Source organism: Schistocerca gregaria, chromosome 2, assembly GCF_023897955.1.
Source record: "Schistocerca gregaria isolate iqSchGreg1 chromosome 2, iqSchGreg1.2, whole genome shotgun sequence".
In the NCBI taxonomy this organism is placed as follows: Eukaryota; Metazoa; Arthropoda; class Insecta; order Orthoptera; family Acrididae; genus Schistocerca; species Schistocerca gregaria.
This window is the reverse complement of record NC_064921.1, coordinates 323470157-323485846: the sequence shown is the minus strand read 5'-3', so window position 1 is coordinate 323485846 and position 15690 is coordinate 323470157. Positions and strand designations below refer to the sequence as shown.

The following is a 15690-nucleotide window of genomic DNA, read 5'->3' as shown; positions in this document are numbered from 1 at the left end:
CAAGCAAACACTTTGCAACTTAAAAGGTCTCGGTTTAGGAGGCAGATTACTTCATTCCTACAACCAGTATTTCGAATTTTATGCGAAATGATTAATAACTGTTTCATCGATATTACTTACGTCAAGGTGACCGGACGTCCCATATTAGCCGGGACAGTTTATTTTTTTGGGTCTCTGTCTCGTCTATTTTCAGGTACAACGGGACGCCAAAATGTCCCTTTTTTGTGGAAGTGACTTATCGGCATAAAACACCATTTAACTATCCTCTCCTCCCGGATAGGCCATCAAGGTCCAACGGTACCGACCGACTGCCGTGTCATCCTCATCCACAGATGTCAGTGGATGCGGATATGGACGGGCATGTGTTCAGCACACCGCTCTCCCGGCCGTATGTCAGTTTCCGAAATCGGAGCCGCTACTCCTCAATCAAGTAACTCCTCAGTTTGCCTCACAAGGGCTGAGTGCACCCCTCTTGCCAACAGCTCTCGGCAGACCGGATGGTCACCCATCCAAGTGCTAGCCCAGCCCGATAGCGCTTAACTTCGGTGATCTGACGGGAACCGGTGTTACAACCGTGGCATGGCCGGCGGCCCGTTTAACTAAAGTTCTCAAAAATTCAAAATGACCCGTTTTGCATCCTCTGATGAAAAATTTAAAGATACAGGGTGGGGCAAATTAAAGTGATCAGGAGAACAGTGTTCCAGAGTACAAAGAAGCACAGGAAAGGAAAGGAAAATGCAGTACTAACCTGGCTATAGCAGCTGTTTGAAGTGACCACCATTCATCTCTCGGCAAGTTGCTGAAGGTCTATCAAAGCTGGATTACTGGAATTGCTCCAGTCTCATTCAAAATGCTGCTCCAATTCTCTAAGACAAAGAGGGTAGTCGCGATACACCTTAGACTCTAGGGCTCTCCAGACAAAATAATCACCCACTGACAGATTAGGTGACCTGTGTGACCAGCTTGGACCGCGACCAGACCGACCGCTGTCAGGCACGACGATTGTGTAAATATGCTCTAAGGTTCGGCCAGCTGTGTGGGCAGTTGCTCCGTTCTGTTGAAATAACTGTAGGTCGTTTCCTCCTCCGTTAACGCTGCCACAAATGGTTTCAAAATGTTGGCAATGTAATGCGCCAAAGTCGGTATCTGATGAAAGAAGATGGGACAAATAACGCGGCTTGCAGACATTGCACACCAAACCCCAACCTACTGATCATGCAATGGTGTTTCGTGGAAGTTATGCGGATTCTCTGCTGCCCACAACCTGTGATTCTGTGAACTGACATAACCGCTCAGGTGAAACCAAGCTTTATCAGACATAAAGAACAGATCCGTGTCCAAGGTAACCAATGTTGTCAGTGAATAGCCACTCACCAAACTGGAGGCGCTGAGGAGCTTGTTCGACGTGATATGCCGGCTCTTGAGAAGGGTGTCGGTTCGATTTAGTAGGACTCTGAAGCATTTTATGGTGAACTGCAACACATTGTCTGGTGCGGCCACGTTTCGGAACGTTTTGCACTTGTTCAAAACATATTCTGTCTGAGGCCATTTTCGGACTGAGCGTTGCATGGCACTCTTTCCTGGCACTTTGATTCCATTAAATATCTCATCAAACAACTGGCAACACCATTTCTACGACTTTGGTGTCACTAAACTTTCCACAACGAACACCCACTGCTCCACCGTGAGCCCCTTTGCACTGCTCCACTCATACCAAACAGCCGTGAACATGTTTGGACCACATGGCGGGTGTACACGCTGTCTGCGCCCCACCGGTTGTGGTTATGTGCATACTTTTACGTCTAATCGTGTCTAACTTTCCGGACCACTTTTATCTGCGCCACCCTATACTAACAACTGACAAAGCAAACCGCTTCTTATGAAAACCAAAAAAAAAAAAAAAAAAACAATTTACGACTAGATGTTCGATGCAGTAAGTTTGCATCTACTTTCAGTACAACCGATCAAATGTATCACAACATACAAAGAACGAAAAACGTGAAAGAATGGTGCGTGAAAGTGCTCCATCTATCTCCATATTGAATAATTAAAAAACCCGTAAGTTTTGGCTATAAAGATATGAAATTGGAGCGTTCGCTTATCATACTGTCGATCACAACCTATCATTTAGACCAGTGGACTGTATGGCTGAAATTATCCAGTGTACTTCTACATCAAAATTTTCTTGTGGCCGTAGGAAAACTGAGGCAATAATAATAAATGTTTTAACCCCATTGGCCATGTCTCAACTAGAATGTGATTTGCAGAAAGCCAATTTTATTTCAGTAATGACGGATGCATCATACAATAAGAACGCAAAATTATTTCAGTTGGTTGTTTGGTATTTCAATCCTATTGAGGGCACTCCAGTTAGAATATTGGATCTGAAACCTTTGCTTGGAGAAACTTCATAAATCATTGTTGCACTTTTGAGTAAGAGTTTTAAAAGTAATGACTTAAAAGAAAGACAATCGCTCTTTGTGCAGGTAAAACGAACTGCAATTTTGGGAGTGTATAGAAAACTGGCGTCAACAGCGTCTTCACAAGTCTGAAAGGAATTTTAGAGTATATCTTACTTGGGATTGGTTTTTCTCCTCAAATAACCCACATTACTATCCAGAAGTCTGGTGATGCCATTCCTACTGATACTGAGGGTATTGTTTCTAAAATACGTACTTATTTCTGTATGTATACTGAAGGTCTGAAAATGTTAAGGAATTTTGTAAATTTATACACCAGGAGTACAACCAAGTTTTAGGCTGTAGCAAAAAAAGGAGGCTTGCTTTACTCACTGCAGCCGAAAGTTTTCTATGTGTGTTCCTCTGAAACCATATTTCTAATGCCAAAATAAATGTCAATTTGTTATCAAATAATTATGTCTTTAATTCATACCCAAGCATCAACTTTTCATACTTCAGTTCAAAGAGTACAGAGTGAAAAAATTACCGTTTTCGAAGTAATTTCTGAATTAAATGGTTTAAAGGCTAATTTAGTTTTCAAGGATGAAGACTGCTTCATAACATCAGCTGTATGAACGGTTCTTGATAAATTGTAAAACTAGGGTTTATGATCACAGATAGCAAAATTTGAATAATGTGTCCGTACATTTTATCAAGCTGCAGCTAAATATTTAAGCGAGTTTGTGGGAATGCAGTTGGGGAGCACTTCAGGGAGGAGTAGCTCAATTGAAGTAGATACAAATGAGACAAGATTTAATACAGTGAATTATCTCCTTCAACTAGAATACGGGCCTGTATGATGAGGGTGTGCGTACAAAACAGTATATATCACCGAATATGTATTATACAAATAGAAACAGGAAAAAAATCGCCTAGCGACTGTTGGGTAGGAATTATTTCGCATTGTAATAAGAACAATGTACCTTATACCAATTTTCATAACCTACTAGTATTTCTTCTTTGTTTTTACGAAACTAACGCCCCCACAGAACGAGTGTTTTCTCGTATGAACGATTAGTGGACAAATAACAATATCACATTTTAAGTTGAAACGTTGAAAGCTGTGTGGATTAATAGATGTAAGGTGAACTTTAATCGTGACAACATAACGTTGTGTGGTAACGTGGGCTTCTGAAGAAGATCCGGTCATCAGGAAAATACCAGTGGTGTCTGTCTTTTGCACTAATAACTTTGAACAGTTGTTTGGCTGGAGTGAATTCAGAGTTACTATATAATGTAAGTTATACATTACTTATTTATTATTAGTTTATAAATCTTCGTCTTTATGACGAAGCCATTTTACGCATTCGCTTTTGTCCCTCGTTTAGGTGAGAAAAAAATTTAAATGTGCCATTTTCTTGTTTCAAAAATATCGTCACCCTAAAGTAAGTGCTAAAATACACTCCTGGAAATTGAAATAAGAACACCGTGAATTCATTGTCCCAGGAAGGGAAAACTTTATTGACACATTCCTGGGGTCAGATACATCACATGATCACACTGACAGAACCACAGGCACATAGACACAGCCAACAGAGCATGCACAATGTCGGCACTAGTACAGTGTATATCAGCCTTTCGCAGCAATGCAGGCTGCTATTCTCCCATGGAGACGATCGTAGAGATGCTGGATGTAGTCCTGTGGAACGGCTTGCCATGCCATTTCCACCTGGCGCCTCAGATGGACCAGCGTTCGTGCTGGACGTGCAGACCGCGTGAGACGACGCTTCATCCAGTCCCAAACATGCTCAATGGGGGACAAATCCGGAGATCTTGCTGGCCAGGGTAGTTGACTTACACCTTCTAGAGCACGTTGGGTGGCACGGGATACATGCGGACGTGAATTGTCCTGTTGGAACAGCAAGTTCCCTTACCGGTCTAGGAATGGTAGAACGATGAGTTCGATGACTGTTTGGATGTACCGTGCACTATTCAGTGTCTCCTCGACGATCACCAGAGGTGTACGGCCAGTGTAGGAGATCGCTCCCCACACCATGATGCCGGGTGTTGGCCCTGTGTACCTCGGTCGTATGCAGTCCTGATTGTGGCGCTCACCTGCACGGCGCCAAACACGCATACGACCATCATTGGCACCAAAGCAGAAGCGACTCTCATCGCTGAAGACGACACGTCTCCATTCGTCCCTCCATTCGCGCCTGTCGCGACACCACTGGAGGCGGGCTGCACGATGTTGGGGCGTGAGCGGAAGACGGCCTAACTGTGTGCGGGACCGTAGCCCAGCTTCATGGAGACGATTGCGAATGGTCCTCGCCGATACCCCAGGAGCAACAGTGTCCCTAATTTGCTGGGAAGTGGCGGTGCGGTCCCCTACGGCACTGCGTAGGATCCTACGGTATTGGCGTGCATCCGTGCGTCGCTGCGGTCCGGTCCCAGGTCGACGGGCACGTGCACCTTCCGCCGACCACTGGCGACAACATCGATGTACTGTGGAGACCTCACGCCCCACGTATTGAGCAATTCGACGGTACGTCAACCCGGCCTCCCGCATGCCCACTATACGCCCTCGCTCAAAGTCCGTCAACTGCACATACGGTTCACGTCCACGCTGTCGCGGCATGCTACTAGTGTTGAAGACTGCGATGGAGCTCCGTATGCCACGGCAAACTGGCTGACACTGACGGCGGCGGTGCACAAATGCTGCGCAGCTAGCGCCATTCGACGGCCAACACCGCGGTTCCTGGTGTGTCCGCTGTGCCGTGCATGTGATCATTGCTTGTACAGCCCTCTCGCAGTGTCCGGAGCAAGTATGGTGGGTCTGACACACCGGTGTCAATGTGTTCTTTTTTCCATTTCCAGGAGTGTACAGCGAAAACAATGCGCTGTAAACTCAAAAACGTTCAATAAAGTGAAGCCTGCACTCTGCGAGCTACTCGTTATTTTCCTGCATACGGATATCATTAGTTAGCAGGTTTTTAATGATCATCCCATTGCCTATTTCTAACCGGCCGTAATAACGCATTGCCATTATGTGACCCATTCTATGAATCACTCTTCGTCATCTACAGAAAATTACTCAGTTCAGTTGTCGTAGATACAACCGTGCGGAACTGACAAGCTAAGCAATATGTTTGGTACAAGAACGTATAGATATTTTGTTATTTATTTTAATAAGCGTTTCACTTCTAACAACTACGTAAATTATGTTTAACAGGAGGTACGCTGAAATCAAGCTTTGGCACGTTTCAGTTTGTCAAGAACAGAGAGAGGTATTCGTAGAAGCTATTACAGTAATCGCCACTGCCTTTGTTACATTGTTATTAGTACTTTATTTTGCCTTCGGTTTATCGGAACAATGGTTCAGCCTCAACGAAGTATTTTTAAACTGCTATATCTGCTTCATCGGCTAGGAATTTTTCGCTAAATAGCAACAAGGTCAAGAGTTCTGATTGAATACAGTCATAATTATTTATTTTTACACAAATACGTTGTCGAAAACTACTTACCTTTATTTGTCCTGTGGCAACGCTATCTTCCAACTGGAACCACATCTGTTTTGTTTTGTTTCGTAAATTCGTCTGTTCCATGCTGCCGCTTCAGCCTAAAAATTCGTTCTGTTGCGGTATGTCTAATTACATTATTAGTGCGAAATTTTATAATGTAGCTTCCACTGAACTGAAGAAACCAAAGATATGTTATTGCCGACAGAGAACTCCAAAGACACACTTTTACCCGGTTCCATAGCACCATAGAGTAATAGCACCTTACACAGACTGTACGCATAGAGTGGAAATGTCTGTGGACTGAGCACTCGGTTGCGCAAAACAGATTTTGTGCTGTAACATACAATGCCAGCTCGGCCACGTGATATCGGGACGCCGTAGGTCTGCCCGTAAAGCACCCTGTACGTTTAGCATGTCATTACATTGCTAGTATGAACATATTCGCTTCCTAGGTGCTGTGGTCTCTGTATAAACGTTTCATAAACATCGTAACAATTTGTATTTGATACCTGGAATAAACAGGACTCTTAGCTCAGAGCTTCTTTGCGACAAGAGTCACAGCACATATGCACCCACTTGTTGGTATCTGGGTAAGCCGCCGCTATTTTACGATATTATACGGCAGTTAATTGTATTGCTGAGTCTGTTGTAGTACATTTTTGCTGTGACTGTTCTGCAGAACGACTTTATAGATAGTCAGTAACTTTGGAAGTGTCCGTAAAATTCCGAATATGCCACATTTTTAGTGATTGTACATCTGCTCCTTCGTCGTTTTTTCTCCAGTTTTTGTGTATTTATTTTCCTCTTTCTTGTAGACCAGCGCACCAGTTGAATTACCGGTAACAGTTTAACATTTTCAAATATTTATTTAGCCGCATTTTGTGCATTCTTGCACCACAGTGCACAGAAGAAGTGTAAAAAATTCGATCGCTTTTTGAATGTAGGCACTACAAAGCTAGACGTATTCGAAATATTGAAAGTATGCGGTATATGACACATTACGCTTCCCTCTTTCGGCCCCGTCTCCTCAACACAGGAGATTGCATGAACTTACACCACAGTTACACCTGTAACATTTATTTTAGCTCTTCAGTGTTATCTGTTGAGGAATAGACTATGTAAAACTATCAAGTGACGAAGACACCTGATGGCATCTATGAACTAATACTTTATTCTCGTCGATCAAATGATAAAGACAGTATATTGAAGGTATCGTTAAAGAAAGTAGCTGAATCTGTAGTTCCATTACACTTTGAGTGTGTGTGTTTTTTTGTCTGACTTTTCTTCCCCGTTATTTTGATTCACAGTCAGTCTGTTGATTTCTTACTGACTTACCTGAAAACCAGAACATACAACCGGGTGCGAGGATGCCAGTGTTGTGATAAAAATAAATGAAGGAAGTGTTCTGCACCAGACTTATGCAGGAAATGCATTTAAGAGAAATGTCAGATGCAAAATGTCATATTTTCCAGATTTAATGTACTTTACAGATAATTTCACCTCTCTCTCTCTCTCTCTCTCTCTCTCTCTCTCTCTCTCACACACACACACACACACACACACATACACACAGTTTTTCATCTATATTCTCAAAACTTCCAATACAACAAAGAATGGAATATTTAGAGAACAATTTCCTTTTTGAATAAAACGCGAAACTGTTTCTTTATGTTACATAATAGCATATGGGAGATACAGGGTAGCACAGTTAAAAGTAGCTCGTCTGCCCCTTTTAAATACAGTAAACAGTTACAACAATGGACAGTTGTATGCAATAATCGATTGTTAGCAATCTTCTACAGGCGTTTAAGTTTATTTCCTTGGTGAAGTTAGATGTTCCTTTTTGCGGTCTGCAAAATGACTTTCTCGATAGAAGAAAGAATTGAAATTGTTGAAGCATATGTGAAAACTGGTTCGAAAATGAAACTCGCACAATTGTCGGCGTCAAGTATCCAGACAGTGGACTACCAGCAAAGACAGAAATACAGAGTCTGTATAAAAATAGCCGAAGAATTATTCAGAGACCCAAAGGCGTATTTAAGTAGGAGCGTATTGAAAAGTCTTAATTTGAAGCCATGTCGTGTAACGGTTGTGTAGCTGTTAAGAGAAGATGACAGTCAAAAACGTGTATATTAAAGAACTTGGCTTTTCAATAACATCAATGATGCTTGGTTAGACCCTTTTCTTATGAAGCATGGTTTATCTTTCTAGCCAGGTTAATTCAAAGAAAAAGAGATACTTAGCAGTGGAGAACCGGAGCGTTGTGGTCAGCAGCCATTCCATGATGAAGAAATAGACGTTTGGTGCGATGTAACACGGACGCGCATCATTGCACCTATATTTTTTGACACTACCCTCAACACAGTTGCATATACGGATTTTTTTTTTTTTAAATTTTGTGCTCAACTCGCTGAAAATGGAAGAGAATACTGCTTTTCCCAGCAAGATGGGGCGACGTGCCACACATCTAAGGTATCTGTGCAACAAGTACATGATGTGTTCAGTAAGGAATGAACTGCCAATAAACATTTGTGGCCATCACGTTCGCCAGATGTAATAACATGTGATTATTTCCTGTGGGGACACTTAAAGGTAAGGTATATGAAACTAATCCACACACAATACAGGAACTGAAAGGCGACGTCAGCAAATCCGAACTTTACGCTGGGTGTATCTGAATATGCTTAGATGCCCGTAGCTATGTATTGATGTTGCAGCCGGTTACTTTCAACATCTTCTATAAATGTATTTTTTACTCTATTTTTATTATAAATAAATTGTAAGTCAATTTCAGCTCTTCGTTTCTGTAATTTCACTACATTACCTTTATACTTACACAGGCTACTTTTATCTGTGCTAGCCGGCCGGTGTGGCCGTGCGGTTCTAGGCGCTTCAGCCTGGAACCGCGTGACCGTTACGGTCGCAGGTTCGATTCCTGCCTCGGGCATGGATGTGTGTGATGTCCTTAGGTTAGTTAGGTTTAGTAGTTCTATATTTTAGGGGACTGATGACCACATATGTTAAGTCCCATAGTGCTCAGAGCCATTTTTTTTTATCTGTGCCAACCTGTGTATTTCAGTTTAAAACAAGCAAACTGACCATAAATTACGCAGATGTGGGCTATCAGCAATGAATAAAGAGGAAAAAAACTAACTCCTACAGGTCTATTTTGAGGTTCATCGTTGTGAAAAGAAACAACCAGTTTTTCAGTAATGGATGTCAATGACCTTTTATGTGTATGAAATCCAAGAAACTACTGTTGCAGATAACCAAAGACTTTGCTCAACAATCCTACATATAATGCACTCGTAACAACGGATTTAAACATTTATTCCAAAGTTAACCAAAAGAGCACATTACATCAAAGGTCTCATACAACATAGAACACTAAGTTTTTCTCCTTCTGTGCGTTTCTCTTTGCACATGTAGCAACAGCTGGAGTTCACCATTGCTGTTACGAATACACGGATGGTGAAAATGCAACAAATACTTCCAATAAGTTTCGAGCTCTGAAGAAACCATAAGAAACGGCAGCATTCCAAGGTCAAGGGGCAATCCCAGTTTAATGTTAACAACATGCACAAAACACAATGTTCTCATCATCCCACTATTGTAAATTTCTTTAAAACAGGAAATATCTGGAAGTGGCCTGCTCTCCAATGGCGTTACGAATAAAAAAGTAGAAAAGTTACTTGAGGAAGTTGGTTCATATCGCTCGTTGTAAATAATAAAAGCTACGACATATCACCTGGTTTATTAAGAGAGGGTCCATAGCCTTCGTACGATGTAACAGCATAAGACCCATTAACTGCATCTAACCATTTCCATGAAATGAGTCCACGAAAAAGTATGTAGATCCTAGTGTCTTTTTTGTCCCTAAACGATCTAAGTGCATCTTTTGCAAATGTTTCTGAAAAATTATTGTTATCGCAACTGAAGGTGCTCTACTTATGGCTTTGATCAATGTAAGTAAATGAAAATTATTAATATACGGTATAAGGGAAATCAAATGAAAACAAGAAAGCTGAAAAAAGTAAACTATTTATTACTCCAAGAGTACGTGCCAAAACTGTTAATGCTTTTCCCCCCCCTGTGAGACAAGACGGTCAATGCCCTCATGGAAAAATGTTTCGGTTGCCTATGGAACCATGAACGTACGTAGGTGTGAACATCTTCCTCAGAAACAAATCGACTGCCTTGAATGTCCTTCTTCGGGTCTCCAAAACTATGAAAATCGTTTGGGGAGAGATTGGGACTGTACATGGAAGATGTGTAATGAATGGCTTCCCAGTGAAACTTCTGCATCGTAATCCAAACAATATTTGCAGCACGCCTGGGTGGAATCATGGATCGGTAGCCATGTCTCACAGTGGAACAAATGAAATAACAGTTATGTCCATTATAAAGTTTACTTAGTTTTCTCAACAGTCACGTTTTCATTTGACTGCTCTTAAGTAAACAGCCGCCTGCAGACGGCCGGCCATAGTGGCCGAGCGGTTCTAGGCGCTACAGTCCGGAACCGCGTGACCGCTACGGTCGCAGGTTAGAATCCTGCCTCGGGCATGGATGTGTGTGATGTCCTTAGGTTAGTTAGGTTTAAGTACTTCTAAGTTCTAGGGGACTGATGACCTCAGCAGTTAAGTCCCATAGCGCTCAGAGCCATTTGAACCATTTTTTCGAGCCTGCGGAAGTGCCATTGTTAACAACCTCTGGAAAGTAGAATGGAAGATACTCAATATTTGTTTACACAACAGAAAATGTGCCGCAGTGTAACCAGGCGACCACCATTAGCGTTACATAGTACTAGTAATTCCAATTGTAATTTTAGGAAATCATTAGCAGACCATTGTCGGATTTTCAGACATGCCACAACAGCGATATTTATCAGTACAGAAGGAAGCCCAGTTTCAAATCATAATTACGTGCGTCAAGTGTATACCTGTGTTAAGCACTAAACAATAATCAATTTTCCTAATTAAAATTACAACGAATGTATTATACCAAGCCTGATATCATTACAACAGTTGCGAATATCTACATCTAAATATTTCACCATTTAACACTAACTGAAGTATAACACTTTTTCGACACAGAGCCTAAGTTTACAGACGCATTTCCTACACGAGAAACAAATACTTAGCTGTAGATAGTTCGTCATGTTTAGACGACAGGTGTTATCAGTTTGTCAGTAATGAAACGTCTAAAGGTAAGTACATACCTGTATACAAAGTCGAGAGACTATGCATAGATATTTTATGGGGGCTGTCTATAGACATGTAGCTAGACAGTGTGTGTAGAGAGTCTAGATACTTTGTCTCGTGTACACACTTGAATGTCGTGTTCCTCAATATTTACGAATTATGGCTGATTGTATTGAGATCGCGGCTCGTGCAGTGATATAATAGCGGATAAAGAAAGAAATCGAAAGAGGAGACGTTGGTGGAAACGTGAACTATTTGCGGAGAGGCCCGCTTTGGCTGCAGTTTACTTTCGACTCTGGAAGTAGTGACAGCGGGATTATTTCCACATTATTGCCAGATACTTGATTTTTTTTTTGCCTGCACTTCGATAAGTAGCTTCTTGTTGTTGCTATCTGTGTTTTAGGAATCACTAACTTTCCTCAAATATGACGCTGCGTGAAAATCTTCAGTCAGCTGCAGCACTTTCATCTGCTGGCCAAATTTTAATAAAGTGATATTTAACAATAAGAAAAATGAAAATAATAAAAATCGATGAAGCTTTTTCCACGCTGCAAAGAGAATAACAAATAACTGGAGGTCACATCCACCAACACTTCCACACTAAGAAATGTCGCGCAGCATTCTCTAATAATTGTCTCATGTCTCTCATTTCAAAAGAGAGTCAAAAGTTCTACAAATTCATTGCAAAGACGCGTCTATAGACAAAAAATGTCTCTCAGTTGCCTATATACAAAATCGCTCGACTGTCAGTAGATACTGTCTAGATACAAAAAAGCTCGACTTCGTACAGTAGTTTGCACAAGGCGTAATATGCGTTTTGTGTCTGTAAATTCACTTAGAGCTAATGAGATTGCACAAAATTAATTTCATGTGATATCGCTGTAGTGAGTTAGTGCAGCTTCCAAATGTTGCCATAGCATATCACATTCAGTAACAGAATGTACCCTCACAGATTTGAAACTGCAAATTTCCTAACACATGATAATTGCAGGTACGATATTTACTATTATTTTCATTCACTACGAGAAATATGTTACATAATACACATGTCATCAAGTGTTGCAGTATTAAGATAAGTCTTGCATCTGACATACGCTTTGGCTTCCACTGACTGATTTTCTATGTCTCTACAGAACCTTAATAAACGATATGCGTCTCTCTAAACTATAAGTGAAGTATCGCATAACCCTATGCTAAATATTCCCTGCCTAAATTATAATTACACCCGTACCAATAAACATAATGTTTTTCAAATACGCTTGTAAGGAGATTAGTGTAATAAGTGCAGATTAATTACAATTACTGCTTCACGTGGTGGTTACGAATTAACAACAACGTATCGTATTGTTGGATTTATTCGTTATTCACTCCGAAATGCGTATTTTTGTTCCCTGACATCAACAAAGGTCTGTAACGTGACATATCGTGCTTTTTAAATTCGATTGTCAGAACGCAGAGCTCAGGGGCGTTCTGCAATGTTCACAGAGAGGCCCGTAAGTTCCCGGGCTACAGGCGGTAACCAACTCAAAATCAAAGACGGGCAAATTTTGACTCTGTGTATTTTCATTATAGAAACCATCACATATAATACATTGTAAGAAAATGAAGCCCTACGGCCGTCCTTATGGTGTCATTTATTGACATTACCAATTCCGGAGCTTCAGTGCACCATCTTCAGGTCATAGATGATGCTGAAGGGTTTAACACCACCCGTATACACGATGTATCAGTGGCCAACATAACTGGTTTGCGCAGACTACCTGTCACTGCGCAGGCTACCTGTCACTGTGACGTTCTCTCCCGTAATCAACTGTCAGTTGATATTGTTCTACAATAGTATTTTTATTGCTAACCGGTTTTCGGCTTACAAAGCCATCTTCGAAGAACAAAAGCAAACTGGTGCTTTTCATTTATTATTATGTTGTTCTACCAAGAACCGACAGAAGATTCTGTTCATATGTCAGTTGATAGTTGATGCGCTTCAGCATCAGCTAAGGCCTGAAGGTGGTGCTCTGAGGCGCCAAAACTGATAGCCGTACATTAAATGACATTATAGCGAAGGCTGTAGGTGTCTCATTTTCTTACAATAGTAAACGGCCGTAGTCCCCCAGACTTCCACCCACAAGGATGGACGTACAAAACATATGATACAGTCCTCAGCACGTGAGTTCTCAGTCGGTGCCCACTTTACGTTGGACAATCCGCAAAAAAACAGATAAGAGGATATCTTAGTGACGACTGTCTCCGTAACAGTTTGCGCCTGACAACGTCACGCACATTTATTCCAGAAAGCATAATATCGTTCACAAAAAGAGTGCAATTTAACCAGACAGTTAAGCAGCGGACTGCACAGTATAAAATACAGAATACTGTCTTAAAAATGGGCTAAGAAAAGCTGCATATCCTCTACTTATCTATGATGTGTTTAGACCATTTGATTTCATCTATGTTTCCACTAAACTGTTCTACTGCGTTTCAGCTCAATTTCAAAATATCACTAAATTCTCGAAGATAGAGTTGTATGTCCAATATTAAAGGTAACAGATGTGTGTTGATTTCTATGAGCGTTGATTTTCCTGCTGTACAGCCTTGATCCTGTCGTATGAATAAAAGACATCCAACGAGTAGAAACATAGATAGGATTGCCATCCGTTCCGATATATCGAGACCTTCTTGTCCTAACATCCGTACAAGACCCAATCTTGTCCCGATTTTGCAAAACACTGTTGCGGGCTTGACTCTACGTCCATACTCTGTAAACGACGTGTGGTGCATGCCAGAGCGTACGTCCCATTGTACCAGCTATTAGGATTTTTTCCTGTTCCATTGACGTATGGATAGTGGGAAAAAATGATTATGCCTCTGTGCGTGGAGTAATTATTCTCATCTTATCCTCACGATTTCTGTGTGAGCTCTACGTAGGGGAGAGTAATCATTTAAAACCGGTTCTTTAAACTATTCATAAAGCTTCAGGAACACTTCACATCTGTCTTTAAGAGCCTGCCAGTCAGTTCCTACAGTAAATCTGTGACACTCTCTAATGGATTAAACAAACCTGTGACCATTCGTGGTGCTCTTCTCTGTATACGTTCAATATTCCCTGCTAGTTCTATCTGGTACGGGTCCCACACACTTGAGCAATATTCTAGCTTGGGTCGCACGAGTGATTTGTAAGCAACCTCTTTTGTAGACTAACTTCCCCAGTACCCTACCAATAAACCGAAGCCTGCCACCTGCATTACCCACGACTGAACCCATGTGAGCATTCCATATCTTATCAATACGAAGTGTTACACGCAGGTAATAGTGACTCATTGATATTTTAGTTATAGGATACTACGTTTTTTCGTTTTTGACATGCAAAATTTAACATTTCTGAGCATTTAGAGCAAGTTGTCAATCTCTGCAACATGTTGAAATCTTATCAAGATCTGACTGAATATTTGTGCAGCTTGACTTCATTATGGATAACTGCATCATCTGCAAAAAGTCTGATTTTACTGTTAATATTTTCTGCAAGGTCATTAACATGAACAGAAAGGGTTGTAACACACTCCCCTGGAACACACTCGAAATTAGTTCTACATTTGACGATGATTCTCCGTCCAAGATAACATGCTGTATTCCTTTATCGAGTCACGAACTTCACTTGATACCCCATATGATCGTATCCTTGACAATAAACTTAGGTGCTGTACTGAGTCAAATGCTTTTCGGAAATCAAGAAACACTGCATCTATCTGGTTGCCTTGATCCAAAGCTGTCAATAAATTATGTCAGAAAAGTGCGAGTTGGGTTTCACATGATCGATGTTTTCGAAATCCATGCTGAGTGCCATTGAGGAGGTCATTCTGTTCAAGATACCTCAAAGTGTTTGAGCTCAGAATGTGTTCTAAGATGATACCATGATTCGATTTCAAGGATATTGGACGGTAGTTTTGAGGATCACTTCTTCTACCCTTCTTGTAGAGTGGTGTGATCTGTTCCTTTTTCCAAGAGCTGGGCACGGTTTTTTGCTGGCGCGATATACGATAGATTATAGTTCAAATGTTCAAATGTATGTGAATTCCTAAGGGAGCAAACTGCTGAGGTCATCGGTCCCTAGACTTATCCACTACTTAAACTAACTTATGCTAAGAACAACACACACATCTATGCCCGAGGGAGGACTCGAACCTCCGGAGGGAGGCCGATTATAGTTAAAAGAGGGGTAACCTAGTAGCAAACTCAATATTCCATCGGAGCCTGGAGCTATGTTCAGTTTTAACGATTCCAGCTGCTTCTCAGCACCACTGACACTAATTTTTTGTTGATTCATCTTTTCAGTGGTACGACGATTAAATTGGGACAATTCTCCTGGGTTTTTATTTCGTATAGAAACATTTGAAAACGGAGTTTATTATTTGAGCTTTTGTTTTGCTATCCGCAGTTTCAGTTTCTATCTCATTCCCTAGGCTGGACACTAACTTTGGTGTCACTAACAGCCTTTACATACGAACAGAATTTCTTTGGATTTTGTGAAACGTCGTTTGACAATATTCTGTTACGATTGTCATTGAAGGCATTGCT

At 41.2% G+C, this 15690-nt stretch overlaps 1 pseudogene; it reads right to left on the bottom strand.

Moving 5' to 3' along the window:
• Positions 1-473: 473 nt before the first annotated feature.
• Positions 474-591, bottom strand: LOC126337369 (5S ribosomal RNA; annotated as a pseudogene).
• Between the last annotated feature and the right edge of the window lie 15099 nt (positions 592-15690).